We start from the raw sequence: 19,988 nt of genomic DNA on the forward strand, positions 1-19,988 counted from the left end.
GTCTTATTTTAAGAGGTCTTGAGCTGCCACATCTGTTGGAGATCAGTGAGAGTTACAGATGCTGTGTGCCTCAGTATACCAAGACAATAATTTTAAATATAGTTCAATCATTTTCATCTTTAAGATAATAACAATAAGGCAAATTATATCCTCCTTCCCCTCAGCATTCGATTAACCAAAGAGCATCGTCTTTGTTAGGGTGCAGTATTCAGAGGTGACCTTACTTATGGCCAGAGTAGCAATTTAGATGGGAGGAACCCCCCCAAATCCATCCTGCCGTACAAAGGTTCAAATGTCAGGAGCTCCAGAGGGAAACTTGAGGCACGTGGCAGTATGTGTGAACACTGACATTTAGAAGCACTTTGATCTTTTAAAGCAGCAGCAGCTGAAACTTGGGCTGTCCACCTGGGTAATGTGCGTTGATGTTGAAGCATGAGTAAAAATGATGTCTGGCATGTTACAGGTGCAACTGCCTTGGAGCTGGGGCAGACTTTGTCTGAAAAAAATTCTTTAAATCCGCTGCTGTTTTCCTTTAGGATTGCTTTACCTTTTGGCAGAACCACACAGTGGATGAACACATCTTCACAATCTCCCTGTTGAAAAGAGGTGATGAATCTTCTATTGTAGCAGTTCCAAAGTGGTTCACTTTGAACTCTTTTGTAGCTACTACACAGTATTTCCTTTGCATGACTTTGTGTTTTGTAGGTGCAAACGTCAGCATATTCAAGCTCTGAGGGGTTTGTTTGGAGTTTTGAAAGACAGGATTTCTTTGTCGCTTCTCTCTCCCCTTTCCTAGCAGAGTTAGATATTTGTGTGCATGTCCTGCACTTCTGTTGGGGGAGAATTATATTCTCATAGTGTTGCAATAATTTTCCTTCCTCCTCATCACCCTTATCTTTGTGGTAGTTTTATCAGCAACATCAAAATATTAAATAGCTTGATCACCAAATAACATAAAGAGCAATTTGTTATTAGTAGTTCTACATGTACAACAGTATTATCTTCAGACCTGCAATGCTCACTTGAATCTATCCTCTTAAGCAACTTCACAACAGTTTTGAGCATTTCTACCATAATCTTTTCTTCCTACCAGTGGGTTCTGGAGAGCAAAAGTAAGAGCAATTGCTATGGCTAGAAGTGCTCTCAAGTTTTCAACAGACTTATTATTTTGGCATTTAATGAAAAGAATATAAAGCTCAAATTCATGAAAGAAGAATGACATAGAGCATGAGGCAGGAGGCTTGAATACTCTGGTAAAGGGAACCAAAGAGAAAGGCTGCTACTTTGCACAGCAAAGGTCTGAAAAACTACATTCTGCATAAACATTCTTTCCTGTGTCCCTCACCTATCATTTCTCAATTGTTTAGGCCTAATTATTCTTTTGAAATGTCTGAAAAAAAGGAAGCTAAAAAACGTTATTGTGAATAGAACAGAATGTATTCTGCTCTTGAGTTAAGAATTATCATCAGCAAAGGCACTTGTCACAGAATCAGGGTTAAGACCTTAGAAACCCATTCAGGAGGAGGGTTAGGAACTAGATGGGTGCTTGAAGCAGGCACTCTTCTTAAAGAAAGCACTTGAGTTTACAAGTCCCTCTCTAGACATTGAGAAGATGTAGCCATTACCACCAGTTAATATTCCCTTTATTGCCTTCTGTGATAAACCTTTTCACTATTTTTTTTCTTGACATGTTAAGTACAGTTTGAGTTTTGTTTGTTTCATGTTAAAAATATTTGTTTTGTTATTTGTCAGACATGTCTGCAAGAATAATGGAGCTTGACATTGAGAAATTGATCTGTTTTTACAGTGTGAAATTTGAGGGTTTCCATTCTGTACATATTTGAGTAACAAATTTTTACCATAAAAAGTCTTTGAGAAGTCTCATAAGGGAAAGTTGCCATGGAAACCAAAAAAAATTGTTCATTTTTATTCATGAGTTATAGTAAGGGAGGGATAGGCCTAATTAAAGCTGCTTCACTCCTATTTATCCACAAATATCTACATGAAAAAATCTTGCCTCAAGTGAAGTCCATTCCTCAAAAGCATACTGGTTTTCCCACGTACTCCAAAGAAGTAGTCTGTACTTTTCCACGACAGCAGTGAATACTAAATATTCTAAATTAATTAGTCATTTTTGCTGTATATTTGGTGAAAAAAAAATTAATCACTGTTGCCCATGAAACAGCATTTCTGAATACACTATGGAGAATATATACCACATATGAAATAGTAAAATAGTTCATACAAATGAAAAGAATGAGGAAAAGTACACTTCCTTTTTGTGCAGGTGTACATGTGTAAAATATCAGCCTAGGGTTGATGTGACTTGTATTTCAAATTATTGAATAATTGATGCTGCCGTCTTTCGGGTTTTTTTCTAAAGATTGCTTAAAGATCTGCTGTTTCTATCTGTGTGGAAGATGCTAGTTCCAGCTTTTGTCTTTATCTACTCTATATCTAGTCTGTTTTCTCTTTGTCCTCTCTAATCCAGCATTGAAGCATGTATACCTCAGCCCATTTTGTGTTGGGTAAATAACATTCCTATGGTTTAGATGCGACATTGCACAAATACTTCATTACAAATATGAGTTGTTCTGCTACCTGAAGTTTGCACTGAGGTTTTTTTCCCCTTCTGCTTCATGTTTTGTTTTCTGATGGGCAGTGGGATTGTTCATGTGGCCTTATTCTGCCACCTGGACACACTGTCAGTGATATTTTCTTCCTCAAATAGAGTTCAGCTACAGTTAAACCTGAGCGCTGTGAAAAATCTTGTTCTCATACTCATCTCCCTTTCTTGTGTCAAGGAGAGCTTCCATTTCTCATTTCTGAATTAATGTCTTTGAACATGTTGTAGTTCACAGTGGGGCTCCAATGGGTTGCAAATTTGGTTTAAGACATAAAATTATATTGGGGCTTAATGGATTGCATGAGGTTATTATTGCTGTCTAGATAACACAATTTTTTTTTTCCTGAGATAGCATTTGCTATTTGCACTAAGCAGTAATTCTCTGAGATTTCCTTCAGATTATACACCTTTTTGACATCTGAATGGAACCAAGCCAAGTCAAAAATGTCCTGCCTATTGAGAGATTTTTTTCATAAGACTCACAAAACTGGATGTGTCAACAAGGCATTTAGCACTTGCTCAAATTTGTTCTAAAATATATCAAAGTTGGTTTGCAGAACAAGATATTGCCTAAAAAAAAACTTCTCACTTTTTTTCCCCAATTCTTTATTTGTTTAAAAAAATCTGTCAGCTTTGTCCTGCATGGAAACAGACAAAAAAGAAATACCAAGTGTTCCTTGTATTATAGTCTATTTGGAGTATAAATTTTTTTTTTTTAAATTTGCAAGGGGGATGCATCTAAGGCTCTGGATTAATATTATTTGTATTGTGAGGTCCCTTTTTTCACCTTTGGAAACTTCAGCTTCTACTCTCTCAGCCTGGGACTCAGGTTGTATTTCATATTCTGGTGAGCTGACTTTCAGACTGACCTAATTCCTTAAAAATAAGAAAAGCAGAACAGATCATTTGGGCTTCTGTTTCTTTGCTATAAGCATAGCTTCACTTTTCAGACAAAAATAAAGAGCCAGGAGTGAAGAGCTAGCCAAAATCACAATAGTTTTCGAGCATATGCTCTAAAACTGCATATTCTTTGTAATATAAACTTTATAAATTATAATGCTTCGACTTTTTACATTTACATAAGCCTATTTTAGTACAGCTTTCTGTTTCTGCATTATTTCTGCTCAATTGCTATGATATTTGGCAAAAAATACAATGTGCATTTTGACTTTTATGCAGGAATTATTATTATTAGTATGATTGCTATTGAGTGGAATGTAAGTAATCCACAGGTGAATAAATGAAAGGGGAGGAGGAAAAAAAAAAAATCTTGGTGAATGTGCATGGGTTTTGAAGCATCACTAACATAACACTCACTAATATTTACAATATGTTGCACATAATTGCACTGCAATCATGTTCTATTATAGGTAGAGTGCTTGCATATTTCTTTTTGCTCTCCTGTTGCTTTGCAAGCAAGCAAGATGAATGCTACTGCTTTTAGCTGGAGTTTAGCCCCTAGAAATATCCAATAGCAACATATAATTCCGGATCTTAACCTGAGTAGGTACATTCAGAATATTTCTGTGTTGAGGGAAATTGAAATGGACACAATAACTAACTTCAGAAAAACAGAATTACAGCCAGTGTTTAGTCAAGATGTAAAATAACAGAGGGAGTTTATTTCTTGAATGGCTTCTCTGACTTCAGTGAGACTGCATGAAAAGTAAACAGTTGCTTTATTGAGAATTAGAAGTGTCTTCCTTCTTCCTGTCTCATCTACTAACTGGAAAACTCTGGGAATCTGACTTCAGTGAGCTTGATACCAAATCCACAGCAAAGAAAAATAGAGAAAAATCAATTTGCAAGATTTTTTTTTTTAATTGCTATTGATGAAACATCATCAGCTTAATGAGCCTTAAGATGAGCTTCCTGTTTCTGGTCTTAGGCTAATTTGGAATTGTCCAATTGCATAAGTAACTCTGAAAGAAAAGCAGGGTAACTTTGAGTTTATGCCAGATGAAGCTGCCATTAGTGCTCCATGTCTGTGCAGTGCTGCTCAAGGGATAAAAGGGAAGTGCATCTCTAATTTTTTAAGCATTAGGAAAAGACCATAAAGGATGTGTATATTTAGATCTTGATTATTCCAGAAGTAAACCAGGGAAACAACACAGCCCTCCTATTAACCAGGCAAAGATGGTTTTATTAATTATCCAAATGTTAATTAGGTCTAGGAAAAATGAATATGTATATTAAGCAGTATATATCTTGCCTAGTATAAACTCACACAACTTGAAATGAACTCTGCTGCACTATTGAAATCCAGTGTAAATTTAATATTTTGGTTTTTTCCCCCTGTCATAAGAAATATTCATCAAAAGAACATGATTCAGGAAATAATAACAGTGATCGAGTGCCATATAGAAATTCATAGTTCCCCTTCATTTTATTCTTTCAAATTCTCTCTGTTTTCTCCTAACTATTGTCTGGTTCGCCTCCATTTTCAATATTTTTTTTTACTTCTGTACATCAGGTGAAAAGTTTCATAGGGCTGTTAAGTTCTTTCACTTTTCCTACGAGAGAACATTTGGAATCTTATTCCATCTCTGGTAGCACTACAATGTGCTGAGTCATATTCTCCCTCCACCAAAGCACACACAAAGATTTTCAGGCTAGTCTCACTTTTTCCTTGGTTAACATGCCAGAGAATAGTTGAAATCTAGATTAATTCAAACATTTCAAGAAAATAATAAAAAAAATGGAAGTAGCTATAGTAATAAAATAATAATAATCTCCATTCAAACAAAAGCAGTTATGCCCAAAACACATGCATCTCACACATGGCATGTTTGTTGTTTGTTACCTACAGCCACACCTGAGAATTCCTGCCCACAGTTGCAAGGTGCACCTGCCTGAAAGCTCCCTGAGAGGGGCTCAGATCACTGATAAGGAGGACATTGGGTTTATCACAATTCAAATCATGTGCAGCATGTGCTTTATCTTATCCTGGGATGCAGCCTTGAGGATGAGACTCCAGTGCTTCCTCCCAGGAGAGCTCAATTCTTATTGCACAGCAGCTGAACCCACAGGCAGGTGTTGCTCTGGGATCTTCTGAGGATCCTTATGATGCGCAGCAAATTCTCTTTTTCATGCTGTATTTCTGTCACCAATCCCCTGCTTTGAACAAAAAATTTTCCATTATTTAATCCAATCATTATCCCTTTTTTTTCCTCTTGCTGATCATTTCCTGCAGATAGTTTTGGGCAGTAGTCTCCAGGCAGAGTTGTTTGTCTCTTCATCTTACTTTTGGGTCATTTGCATCAATCCTCTCCAGTCAATTCCCCTCCTTGCACCAGTGAACATTACTATTTCTTTTAGTCAGTAGCCTTAAAGTCCTTTTGAAAAATCCCTTATTTTCTTTACTGTTTTCCACATATCTTCATTCCCGCTTGTTAATAATAGGGTAGCTCTTTCTGCCATAAAAGTCTTTCCTCCTCAGGAAAGGGCAGTGTACATGGAATTAGCTTTAAAGTCTCTCCTTGTTTGTGTTAAGGGAATTTAGTGTATTTTTATTAGTATTTTTTTTTAATCCTTATTGTGAGTTTCTTTTTTTCCAGAAGCTTTCAAAACTTAGTTGGAATTGTGGAATCAGGCTGAATTCTGAGTAAAGTTGAGAGTTCTGGTTGTGTTCTTCAGTTTGCTGTAGTTGATGCTTGCACTGTCAGGTCTGCAACGTGAAATGGCAATACTTCTTTGGAATCATACATTTCTGTAATTATTGTTTTGTTCAGCTCACAGCAGTGTTGGGAGGACTTCATCCTTCTTGTGAACAATACCTTTAGCAGAGTGGTTGCATGTGAAGTTAGGGTATGATTCTATTAGCTATCTGAACTCATACACCCTTCTCTATCTGAAAAACCTATTTTTTCCCATTTCTGAATTCAGATTCCTGACAGGACAGCTGGAAGAAATTGGGGGTTTTTTTGTTTGGGTGTTTTTGTTTGTTTTTATTTTTGTTTGGTTTCTTTTATTTTGGTTTTCCAGAATATGGAAACTAGCTTTAAATGCCTCACGTTTCTCAGGCACAATTTCCCTAAGGGAGGGGGACAGGGCCACAGAAAAAATATATGGACAAGTTAACAAGAAAAAAAAAATTAAGCTCCAAAACAACAACAACAAAAAAAGCCCCCAACAAAACAGGAAACTTACAAGGAAGAACAAAACCAAACAAAAAGAAACAAATACCTCAAACCAAGATGAAATATTTCTTGACTAGGAATTCTGGGCAGGAAAGGAAGGGAATGTTTCTCCAGTGATTACTCTTGAAAGTATTGTATAGAATTTAAAATGGGTAAAGAATGATATGTGCAAGAGTAATTTTAAAGATCTAGGATTTTTAATTTGTTTTCAAAAGATACAAAATCTTTTATCACTACCTTGCTGAAGACCACTGAGTCTTAACTGAATCTGTTAATCAAGTCTGGGATCTGAGAGAGACACAAGTCATCCAAGACAGAGTTAGTCAGTTCTTATTGCTTTCTCTTCAATTTAAACATTTAAACATCCTTTGGTGCCTTGGGCATTTCTGAAACCAAGCAACTACCAAGTTGTTTCTTTTTATTTTTTTGTAGACCACTCCAAATGCACTTGGAATGAAATGGAATGGAATAACATAAGTTCTATGTAAATTTAATAATACATTTATTTGGTTTGTATTACTTCCATCATAACATCCTAAAAGACAACAAATTTTATCACAGGTTTTAGATGCATGGAGAGGTTCTTTTACAAAATATGGTGGCCTATAAGGAGCTTGCCACTGAGTTTTGTTAAATCTTTCTTCATTAGATGCAAGGTTTGAAGAGCTAATTAGTATATAAGGCAGAGTTTTCTTGTGGATTGAGAGGTTTTTTGTATTCTGCACAAAGCAAAAGGAACGCATGGGTTCTAATAATTTAACTCAAAATGTAGTGGAGGAGAATAGCCCTGAAAATTGTCCCTTCCTCCCTTCCTTCAGTAGCCCTTTACATATCTTCTTTCAAAGTACAGATTGTTTTGTTAAACTTGAAACTATTATCCAGGGAGAAAAAATAAACCAGCATAAAGAAATTTATAGCTTTAAATTAGTCAGGTTTCTTGTGTGATGGTAATCTAATGCTGTTAACAACAGGGAAACAGTCTCTGATTCACTGGTTTCTTTCCTAAGGGAGAAAAAATTCAACTTGCTTTAACTCTAGCTTAAATTGTAGTATCTGACAAAACCCACAGATTTTTGTATGCTGTGTACATCTAGTATAGTTAGGTACACGATGAAATAGGAATCAGCAGATATATGGAAAATGGAAAAAGAATTTTTAAAAGCTTACTCTGATAACACCTTCTGATAGAAGTATGCAAATTGTGCTATGACTTCTTTTTATTGTGACAGGAAATGGTTTTCAGGCTGTGTCAGATAATAAAGCATAAAAACAAAAGTAATCCTTTACTGAGTGGATTTATGGTACTTTATTGTTCTGGTAAGGAGAATATCCTTAAAAAAAAAGCAACACACATTTTCAAAAATACGCTATTGATGAAAAAACAGTAGTACAACAATAGGATGCATATTCTTTGAATTTAAATCAGAGACATATGAAATGATGTGTCAGTGCATTCAGAGATCAGACATAACATAAAAAGGGCCAGGATCTATAAACCTCTTTTCATCAGGAGGGTGGGGAGAAAAAATGGTTTAATTTTACCCAGAACTTTGTGCAGAGAGAGTTTGACAAGAGCAGTAAAGGAATTTAAATAGTCAAGAAAAAATGTGGTTTTAGTTGAAGCTGAAATGAGGGAGTTACTGAGTAATATGTGCTTCTCAAATCTCTGTCTTGACTGCATGTTCTGATGTAAAATGAACTTTGGACCAAAATACCACCTTCTTCCCCCACCCCCCCCCCCTTTTCTTTTTTTACTCCTGTCCTCCTGGAACATAGAAACATAAACATATAAAGCCTTTTTTTAACTTGAGGGAGTCTTTCAGGGTCTCATTTCTAGGTTTATTTTTTTAAAGTGAACATCTAAAAATTTGTGTTAGGACAAAAGGCATTCAATTCAAAATATTTGAGTTCTTCAGTGCAACCTCCTGTTGAATGAGGAAGTATTGCCATATATTTTTTACAGTATATAGATTCAGCTGGCAATACAGTTCCAATTTTAAATAATACAAAAATCTATTAATTTGGTTTTTGTAGTGCTTTATAGTTTATTGTTGGAGTATTTTTTTTAGGGAATGAGGGGTTTTTTTTCCCCTCAAAATTCTCTTCCTCCAAATACATATTTATAAAGGGCAATCACTGTGTTCTCCCTGAGACAATTCCATGTTCTGTAAGTAAATTTCTGGGCCATTAGACGCCTGACTTGGTCCTTCCAGCTGCCAGGTTTCCAGTTTCCCATTACGGATTCTCTGAGGAGTGGTGCTCCCTGGTCACAGGAGATGGTTGAGTCCCCCAGGGCCGGCTGCAGCTTCAGCGTTCGGGGCTGTGCTCCCGCTCGTTTCCCTCGCTGCGATATTTCCTGCTCTTGCCCGTGCCCAGCAGGATTTACATCCTCAGCTGACTGCCGGAACATCTAACCTGGTTTGTATCGAGCCTCGAGCGTTTCGCAGCCTGAGAGTGACCAAGTGGATTCCCAAGCGTTAAAAAAGTTGGTTGATTGACTGTTTTTTGTTTTGGTTTTTTTATTTTTTTTTTCTTGCAAAAGTAACAAATCCCCCAGGTTTTTTACTTAGTAGTTTTCCCAACTTTGTGGTGAAGTGCTATTGCATGTCTGGTTAAAACCACATATTATAAGCAAGATAAAAAAACCTAACTGATTAACTTGACATTTCACTGACTACTCTCTCTCTCATTTGTACTTCCTTGTGCTGTACAGGCCAAGCTCTACAGCTCAGTGAAAAAAGTGGAATCAGTTGAATTTCTTAAATGAAGAATACAACAGTGAAAAAATAAAATGTTGAAGGATCATTGTTAGTTTATACTGATTTACCTAAGAGAAAAAAAAATCAATTATTTATTTTATAACTGAGAACCCCGAGGAAAAAAATACACAGTGTTTAGATGTCCCCTTTTTAATTTTTTTCCTTATTTTATCATCTCTAGTATATTGAATAGGTCTCTTTTTTTTTCTCTTCCCTGAAGTGCTCTGATATGTTACAACTTATCAATGTGTAATAGCAGAAATCTTTTGAATATGCAACTCTTCAACAAAGAATTTCTTAATAGTTCTTGGTCTTTTTACAGAATATGTTACAGAGGTTTGGAGTTTGGAATACTCCCTTAATAAGTTCCTCTTTTATAGCCCAGGTTCTTTTTATCTCCTAACATTCTGTGCAACATCACTTGTTTTTAGCAAGATGATTTCATCACTACTTTTACTTACCTGAAATATTTCACAGCTTTCCTCTCTGTTTTGGTTTGTTGTATTCTCTATATTCTCACTTCTATGCATTGTTTTAGAAGGATCATCTCTTTGGATGTCAGCAAATTCAAAACAAACAAAAAACCCAACAAAAAATAAAAGTACCTTTTCAGTTGGAAGACACAACATAAATACAAGCAGACACTTGAGCTACCTTGTATTGAAGGTTTCACACTTGAAAAAAAATAAATCTGGATGATGACTTGGACTGTAAATAAAGACAAAATATAACTTTACCTCAGTGTCAGGCAAGACCTGAAAATAGATAACCTGAAAATCCCTGAGTCATTCCTCAGGAGTTTTCATGGGACTTTTTGGGAAAAGTAGGATGGTTGTTTTTGAGGATTGGTTTGGGATTTTGGTCAGGGAAGGTGTGTAAAAAATCAAGATCAAAAAGATGCAAACCTCATACACAATTAATTTAAATATTAAAACCACTAATTTTCTTTCTGATTCTTATGATTGAAGATTTTGGAATGCTCAGTCTCCAAAAATATGCCAGTAAGAAAATAATTAAAAAACAGCTACTATATACACTAAAGTCTAAGTTAACAGTAAAATAATATAGGGGTGATGAGTACTACTATAGGACTGTAGCAGTGGTCTCACAACATTTTTGATCATATTCCTCTATCAGTAAAATATCTTTAAACATACACCCTGGTTGCATATATATATATTTTCTTAGTTATTTATATATTATACGTGTATCTAGTAGCAATAATTATGTATATTATAAGCACAACTCAAAAACAGAAGTTTAAAAGACACGAGGTAAAGATTAAGGATATATTAATGATTCTATTAACAGTGCAAAAAAACTAATTGAAAAATATTTAATAATCAGTATTGTAAACAATATGGCTTAATATGCTTAATTATTTTTTTGAATTCTGGTGTAACATCTTGCTGGAGCAATTTGAAACTCTGTTTCTAAATTTTGATATTTTTTAATGACTGCCATAGCTGAGAAAAGATAGCTCAGAAATGCATGGATGCATCATTTTTCCATGCTTGCTAAATAATGACACTCATTTTTCAATCTCATTCAAAAATTAATCAAGTTCATTATAAATTTCATCTAGTAAATGTTTATCCACCACAATGTAATTCAGTTTTTTTGCAATTTATTTGAAAGGTACTGCATTTTCATATTTTTAACAAATGGCTTCAAGACCTTTTGACACTTTTCTCTTTGAGAAACTTTAAACTTGTAGAAAATTCTGTTTCCAGCTTTTTTATGTATACAGATATGAGAATTTTCATAAACGACACACTCTTTTCAGCAATAAAATCCCTTAACAATGGAATTATTTCCAAACTTCACTTGTCAAAATGCTCTCTCCATAGCATGAAGTTTTTTGGAAAAGCAGTTAATTTTTCACTCATTGTTAAGGCATCACCTTTACCTTGAAGGTACACATTAAGTCTGGTTTTTGTTTTTTTTTTGATATCTGCCATGTAGCAATCTGCTGATAACCACTTGTCAGCACAGAAAAGCTCAGCAAATGCAGAACACTTGTCCTTTTTAGAAGAAAAAATGAATAACTTATCTTTAATTTTGACAACTCTTTTAAGCACTTTGATGTGAGATGACAGGCAAACCAATGTATGGTGCAAAAGATTTTCATGGTCACTCCCCACCTCAATACAAATATTGTAAAATTTGTGTTATTTACATCTCTTGCTAAAATTCACCACACTGGTGGCATACTGTAGAATTTTGTGCATTTCTGGCTATTATTTGTTTGCTGCAGCAATTTCTCTATAAATTATGTGGTGAGTGAATTCTATGGGAGGTGCTCTTTTTGTAACCTTACTCTGGGAACTTTTTTATTTTAGTAGTAGCAGCCATTCCATCAGTGGTTTCATTTGCAAAGTTTTTTCCATAGAACATTATTTTTGTTGAAGAAGTCACCATGAAGAATATATTTTACTCTCTTTAGTGCCTCAAGAAGCAGTGGCTCTTAATGTACTTCAATACTGAAACAGCATCTAGTAAATACTATAAACTGAGATGTGTTAGAAACTAGCAATTTCAGCCAATTGTATAGCAAACTTATAAAAATCAGCAATATTTTGCAGTATTTTCACCAGTATATGCTGAAAAAAGAGAATGCTTCATAGTTTGTTGCCATATTATTTTCTTTGTATTTCAGCCATTTCCATCATGCAAGATTTTTGCCTTTTGCTCTTAAGAAGAGGCCTCTGAACATTTATTATTAAATTTAGGCAAGACCAGGGTTAAAATCACATGACTACAGACTTCGTTGATTACATCATTGTTGCCTTCTAGAATGATTGAGAAAAATCTTGTCAGTTACTAGGAGTAGGAGAACTGTCACCTCTGCCATTTCCTTGTCATCACATTAACGTTATTTTCATTGTGAGAAGCGTGTCCATTTTGTGAGAGTTGGTTTACTTTAAGCAAGAAAATAGAGTCTGAAAATCTGCTTAAACAAGGGCGTGTGAACTGCAACGTGTCACAGTGTGCTGAGAGCGAGCTAACAACTGAGGGCACCATTGTTAATTAACATTTTCCCTAGTTCAAGTTCCAAATTGGAAAGCCTGTTGGATCCTGTGGGGACAGAAAAAGGGTGAATTGTTAAAAATAGCAATAAGCAGATTACCGCTATGTTTTTTTCCATTTATTTGGCTCTGGTTTTGGGCTGCAAGGCTGACCTGAGTCATGACTTTCCAAACTTGCTTCCTTACCTAGGAAGGATTAGTAAAATATGAATATATGGATGTGAAAGTGCATATATATATGTATATATATATATATATGTATATATGCATATATATATGTATGTGTGTGTGTATATGCAACATATCTTTTAAAATAGATAAATATATAAAATTATATAATTACATATATTTACATATAATTATACAAAAATATAAGATATAATTATGTATCTTATATTTGTATATTATATTTATATAATTATATATAAATATATAAAAATATATAAATATATATAATTCATATATATAATTATATATCACTATATATATTATTTAATATCTATAATAATATGTAAAATTTTATATGTATAATTATATCTTTAATTTTATATATAAAATTTTATATGTATAATTATATCTATAATTTTGTATATAAAATTATATATAATTTTTATAGATAACATATATATAACTATATACACTATATAAAAACATATATATGCAGTACATAAATATATATCTATACACACTTGTGTGTTCACATAAGAAACTTTATGTGTGTGTATATATTGCTCTACTTTTATGTATTTATGTGTGCATGCATAGAGAGATACAGGGGATGGAAGCATTCATAAAATACCTCTTTCAGAGACTTGTGGTTTTTAAGAAAATCAGACACCTTGAGACTCGTGATAAAATGGTGATAGTTGTCAAGAGTATGTTTTGTTTCTTTACATGTGAGAGTACAAAGATTTTTTTTTCTTCATGTGGAATGTGAGGAGATCCCTAATGGATGATGTCTAACGCAGTTATAAATGCTCTGAGCTTGCTGTGAGTCGTGGTTCTGGCAGCCCCTGTGCCTGTGCAGAGCCCCAGGAGCAGTCTCCCTGTGCTAGAGGGTTTAGGTGCCCTGTTGGATGCACAGGACACCTCATGCTCTCCAAAGCTCTCTCCAGATGGGCCTGATGTGACATTTACAAGCATCAATCTCTTAAGGATGGTGGGTCTGGTTTTAAAAGCAGCTTCAGAAGACTCCATCAGGTCTGTCTGAGCACAGAGCTGCTTACAGCAGGTCAGCACAGAATTTAGGATCTAAAATTCATTCACAGTTGATTGTAAAAACACTGTAAAAACTGCCACAGTTGTTCAGTGTGCAGTGATATGGACTTCTTTTAGTACTTCGCCGTTTATCTAGTAACACAGAAATATTATTAACTGTATCTTTCTTAAGGTTATCTATGCAGCTGTAAGGTTTGGATTTGAATGCTTTAAGGTCATTGCTTATAGCTGAGGATGTTCTTGTTAGTAGGAGAAAAATTTGTTTGGGCTGTTAACAAATTCCAGATATAATGGTTTTAGAAAGGCCAATAGTCTATTGGAATTCTAAGAAGAAACAGAGAGCTGAGATTCTTTAGTCTGGAGAGCACTCAGAGGGATCTTAGCAATGTGGGTAAATATCTGACAGTAGTGAACTGATATGAGGGAGAGATTGTCTTCCCACTGACTCCCAGTGACAGAACAGGAGGTAATTGACATAATTTAAAACACATGAAATTCCATCTGAGCACAGAAAAACTACAAATGGGAGGTTGGTCAGACATTGCCTAGAGAGGTGGTGGTGTGTCCACCCTTGAGGATATTCAGAACTCAGCTGCCTGTTATGCTGGACACCCTGATCTATCTGACCCTGCTTGAGCAAAGGAATTTTGTCCTTAATGACTTCAAAAGGTCCCTTCCAACCTAAGTGATTCTGTAAATTATTCCTCTCTGCCCCAGGCAAAATGTTAGAAGGCTGTCAGATATTAAAATATTAGGTGATGAAACACTGTAACCTCTCTCTGAAAGAAAATAAAAATCACTAGGAGTAAGAAATGAAGAAATGCTGAATTTTCACATTGCTGTTGTGGGGCTCCACTATCCCAGATGGTCACCTGCAGTGTAATTTTTTGGCAATCACTGGTAATGCACTAATACTTGTGTGCCATAAACTTTTGTGCATTTAAAGGTAAGTTAATCACACTTAAGCTATCCTGCTACACCAAATGAAGGAGAACAAGTCCTGAAGAATCTTTGTCAGAACATGGTGACACAATTTCTATTCATTGCTTCAGTCTGGAGGGCTGACACATGCTGATTTCTTTAGGGAAAAAGATATATCAGGAAACAGAGTGATAAATGTGGGCATTGAGATGTAAAAGGGTATTTTTTCAGACAATATCACCATTTCACCTTTTGAGATAGTTTGCAACCCTTTTTTATCAACATGAATAATACATTGCAGTGATGAATTTCTCCTAGACCGATTCATATTAGAAGAAACATTGTGGTGAGAGCAGATGCTGTAGTCATGATGGCACATTGAGAAATTGTCCATCAGATGGCATGGTAACAAACAGCTTTTGCAAACAATCCAAAATATATCTACAAAACAAAAACCATCCCACAGCCCACCTGCTCAACAGAAAATTCAGGGAAAAGCTTTCAATATGTCTTTTTAGAGATACCCTCCTAGGAAGATGTTGATGAACTGGGGGAAGTCTGCAACAGATTGTTTCATGGAGGAGGAAGATATAAATATTGGTTGTTTCAGCACTCCCAGAAGTGGAGTTATCCCAGCTTGCAAAACAATTCAGTCCTGATTACTTAGCAGGCTTTAAAAATGTTCTAAAATATGTCTGTCATAGCTACTGATAAGGAAACTATCAAGGATCATGTTTTGTTATCCTGAATCTTTTCCCTAACCCAGAATTTCCCTTAAACTTTTATTTACGAGTTCCTTTTTCAAGGGACCTGATGCAATGCAGCATAAGTTTCTCTCACCTGTATTATTTGGTGTAATCACTAATTTGGTCTGAAAGCTACTGTTTTGTTTTGCTGATGAGTTGTTGTAAGGGGGGGGAAATGCTTTGGGATGGTGGAAATGTGGGTAACAAAAAGAGCACAATCAATAAAAATTGTAAGTGTGTGGGAAGTGAGAAGCACTCAAATAAAAAGAATTGAAGCAAAACATAAAACCTACTTCTCTCAAAGTATACAGGCATGGAAACTCAGGGAAAAAGGAAGGGGCAACATACTGAGGCATCAAAGGGCTGGAAAATAAATGTCAAGGCAGAAGAAAATTCAAATAAAAAAAACCCTGCAAACAACACCCTTGCAGAATTGTAAGCTTACCAGAAGGCAGATATTTTAACAACAACAAAAAAGAGCATCAAACCCAAGGAGCCAAAGGAGTGTGTGCTGACACACACTGTAATGCTGGTGGGTCTGAGAGGTACATGTGCCTCTCCTGACCTCCAGCAACACCCTCACCTTCATTCCTTGAAGTCTGCCTCATTGTGTTAGGAATAAAAGTAGTCTGAAGGAAGGCTGGAAAAAATAGACATACACTGTGAGATTTTACTTATTTATGCCAGCAAAGCAGCAAAAAAATGATATTGCAGCTTGAATAACAACTCTACCTTTCATGCAGGTTTAGTAACACGTTCATCTGTTGGAATACAATGCAGAACCATTGCAATATCTGAGCACTGTCACAACCTTGAATCAGCCAGAAAGCTCTATAGCACCTGAACCATCTCTTACAAATGAATATTTCTTGAGGTAATGTTTCTTGGGGGAGGCTATGAGTTTTATTTTAGAACAAAGAGAAACTTTCTCATGCTCTAAATAAGAGCTTTGCTGGTGTGAGATTTTACTTTAGATTAAAAAATGCATTCATGAGGAACTTTAAAGGCAGCACATCAGCATTTGCCACATGGATGAACTCATGAGAATCATTTGCAAATATAGATCAGATAATATTTAATGTGTGTCTTCAGAACTCCCTTGCTCTGCCTCTCACTTTATCTCCTCACTTTCCCCTAAGATTCCTTTTTGCTCCCGTTTTGCCCCCGTTTTGCCCCCGTTTTGCCCCCTTTTTGCCCCCTTTTTGCCCCCTTTTTGCCCCCTTGCTCATGCAAGGTTCAGGGATTTATCGTGTTCCAGGTTTCAGCTGCAGACAGGTGCCAACACAAGTAAGTAAAGCACCATTTTCAATTCAACTCTGCCAGCAGCTTTATGAAAGCGTTGTGAAGCTTTTTGCTTCAAATGGAAAGCACTGAACCCAACCATGTATTTCAGAGGGGAAAGTACATTTCAATCTTGGTTCTGGCTGGGATGGAGTTAACTTTCCCTATAGCAGCACTCATGGTGCTGTGCTTTGCTTTGGCAGCTGGAAATGTGTTGGTAACGCATCAATGTTTGGTGCTGTTGGTCATTATTATGACATTTGTCTTCCAGAGCAACCACAAGAATTTCCAAAGCCCAACTTCCTTGGAAGTGGCTGGGTATAGCTGGTGGTTGGATGTAGAGAATAAATACCTGTAACTGGGGACCTGCAACTGAATTGGTATTAAATTGGAATGGGACTTCTGAGTCAGGATGTTATCTTTATTTAAACCAAATTTAAAATTTGGGATACGTCATATTTCTATCCTACCTCCTGAACCTGAAACAAATTGCATGGGGAAACAAGGTCGACTGGTTAGCACAGAGATTCAATTCTTATATTTAATGTTTATGTGTGTACTTATATATGTATGTGTGTGCAGATACATGGGCTTAATGCACACATTAAAAAGGCATTAAAGAAAAATAGGAGAAATCCAAACCAGTAACAATAAAATCTTACACTCTCTTCATACTTTCCTACATTATTATGGCTTCATTTAGCAAATGGGAGAACATGCTGAAGTTATTAGATTTGTTTAAGCAAATAATCCTCAATAAAATAGTACATTTGCAAAAGGCTTTCTTAAATTTAAAAGTTTAGGAATCAGATATGCGTCTTCATTTGAAATACATAGTTTGCATTAATGTATTTCGTTTGGCTAAATCTCAAAGCGGATTTGAGCCAGGCTTGTGATTACAAAAGCATCCAACTGATAATCTTTTATTTATTTATTGATGTTTCCATGATAACTGATCTAAAGTTTATAGAATGCAACTGAACTGGGAATTGGTTTAACCTATCTGTATGCCTTGGTATGGTAAATGGACAGGTTAGCAGTTGTGTCAGGTCTCCTATATTCCTTAAATATATGATTTGTCCTTTAATTGCCTGCAAATAAGAGCTGTGAGGATCTGTGAGGCCTTGGAGGAGGATCTCTCATGAACATTTTGTAATAGGTATGTTCTGTGGAAGCTCACATTATACAAGGCTCAGAGTCAGTGTTTTAAGAATTTTGCTTCAAAAAGAAAATAGATCCCATTGAAATTTCATTGTACTCTTAAAAAAAAAAAAGTGCCATTTCCTATGGTTGAAATTACTTTTTCTTTATTAGCATGTTGTCTTTGTGGTGTCAAGTCAAATTAAGGATTTTTTAACATTTATCTTGAGTTTTAAAGAACTTCTGATTTAATCTGTTTTCTGATTTCTGTTGTGTGTTGGTTTGCAGCTTCTTCAGTCAAATATATAGATTCCCTTCTCTCCATGGTAGCAAAAGTTACTTACAGAAAAAAAATATATATGTGTGTCTCTGCATTTTGAATATTTTAAATTTCAGGATCATCAGAGGATAAAATCCTTAGATGTTCTTCTATATCATGTTGTTTTGTTGTTTCATTTTTTTTTTGGTTTTTTTTGGGGTGTTTTGGTTTTAGTTTTTGGTTTTGTTTTTTATTTTAATTCTATGTCAAGTATTCAGTGGCAAACAAATTCAGAACTAGCACCAACCACAGCTAATAGGGGAATTCTTGTTGCCAATAGTAAATTCCATTTTATACCAACTGAGTGCCCTTCTGGATATGCTCTATGGATGGAGCAAAACTGTAAGTGGAAGGCTTCAGGTGCTGGAGTGGTTGGTATGGAAAGAATTATAAAAGACCTCTCAATTCAGCTATTTGTGCTGCCCTCAGTAAAAGTGATCAGAAAAACAATCTCAGAAGAAATTGAGTAGGGTTTTGTTTTAGTTTGTTTGCTTTTTTTCTGACAGGAAAACAGAAATTATTCTCCTAAATATGCAGCAATGCAAGCCACAAAACAGCAAATGAAATAAAACCATGAGTGAACTGCAGACACAACATTCTGCAGGACAAATTATGTCTCAAATATAGATTAAATCAATTTAATGCACAATTTATTAGGGTTGTCACGGATGGCCTGCTCTAAGTCAGGGCCTAGGTGAATTGAGTTGTTCACCTAAAGCAGTATTTTGTGGTCCTTTAGAGTAGAAATGAATTTCCATAGCAAAAAAAAATAAAATAGGATAGGTTAGAGAGAAAAGGGAGAAAAATATGTAACTTGAGAAGGGCATTTTTACTTTGGAAACTGCAGATTAGTTGCCTATAGATAAACAACTTGCTGAAATACTGATGGTAAACATTATTCACAGCTTGCAAATGTGGCTGTTGTAGCAAACCTGTTTTCTAAAAAGACCATCTACTATATTCAGAAAACCTCCAAGATTTGTTGTTTGAAATTATTTTTAATTAATTCCTGTTTAATCCCTTCAAGTAGCAGAATTCAAAATTATTACACAAAAGAAACAGAGGTTTGAGCTGTCTTGAACCACAAATCAATGTAATTTACTATATACCATCATGCTTTTGCCACAACAGAAACAATTCTCTAAAGATTACATACAGCACTGATTTTGCATTTGGTTTATGTCATAGCTAAAGTGAGTTTTACTGGCATCATTCCACTCTTTATCCATTTCATATGGACCCCTCCAGGCCCAGAATTAGATGTGGCAGGGAGCCTCGCCACTCTAGAGTGTCCCAGTAATGGCCCACAATATTTATCACTGTATATAAGCACCAAAACAAAGCTGGCACAGACATTGCAATAAATTTAAAAATAACTGCTATGCCAGTAATCATATGCTGGAAAAATTATACTAAACTTACTCCCATCTTTTTAAAGTTCTAAAAAGCATGCAAAAGTAATAGAGGGCAAATAGAGAATGATAAAAGTGTCTTTTGATTTCAGATTCAGATTCTCAATCGGCCAGTGCAGCTTTGGTTCCTGCACCCAGCAGCAGTTTTTTATCCCAGGGTGTGTACATAAAAGACTTCAGTTTCCAAGATTGACTTCACTCTCCTGAGCACTCAAATCTAGCAAGAAAGGGTTTATTCAAGGTAAACAAAAAAAGCACTTGACTGAAACTAAAAACTGGAATCTAACTCTTTCTGTTCTTTATTCTCAATTCATTCCTCGGGAAGGTAAGTGCCTGCGTGTGTTGAGTGGTTTGGTTTTTGTTGATTTTTTTTTTTCCTTGCTGCTGCCCTACTTCAC

At 35.5% G+C, this 19,988-nt stretch overlaps 1 long non-coding RNA gene across 1 annotated transcript in view; it reads left to right on the forward strand.

The window, feature by feature from the left end:
- Positions 1-19,988, forward strand: part of LOC132070145 (uncharacterized) — a 66,408-nt gene that overhangs the window by 44,848 nt on the left and 1,572 nt on the right. Inside the window, exons 2-3 of the long non-coding RNA XR_009417889.1 lie at positions 16,182-16,312; positions 19,683-19,831. This is a non-coding gene — a long non-coding RNA (uncharacterized LOC132070145). The remainder of the gene's footprint in view (positions 1-16,181; positions 16,313-19,682; positions 19,832-19,988) is intronic.

This window comes from Ammospiza nelsoni, chromosome 2, assembly GCF_027579445.1.
Source record: "Ammospiza nelsoni isolate bAmmNel1 chromosome 2, bAmmNel1.pri, whole genome shotgun sequence".
Classification (NCBI taxonomy): domain Eukaryota; kingdom Metazoa; phylum Chordata; class Aves; order Passeriformes; family Passerellidae; genus Ammospiza; species Ammospiza nelsoni.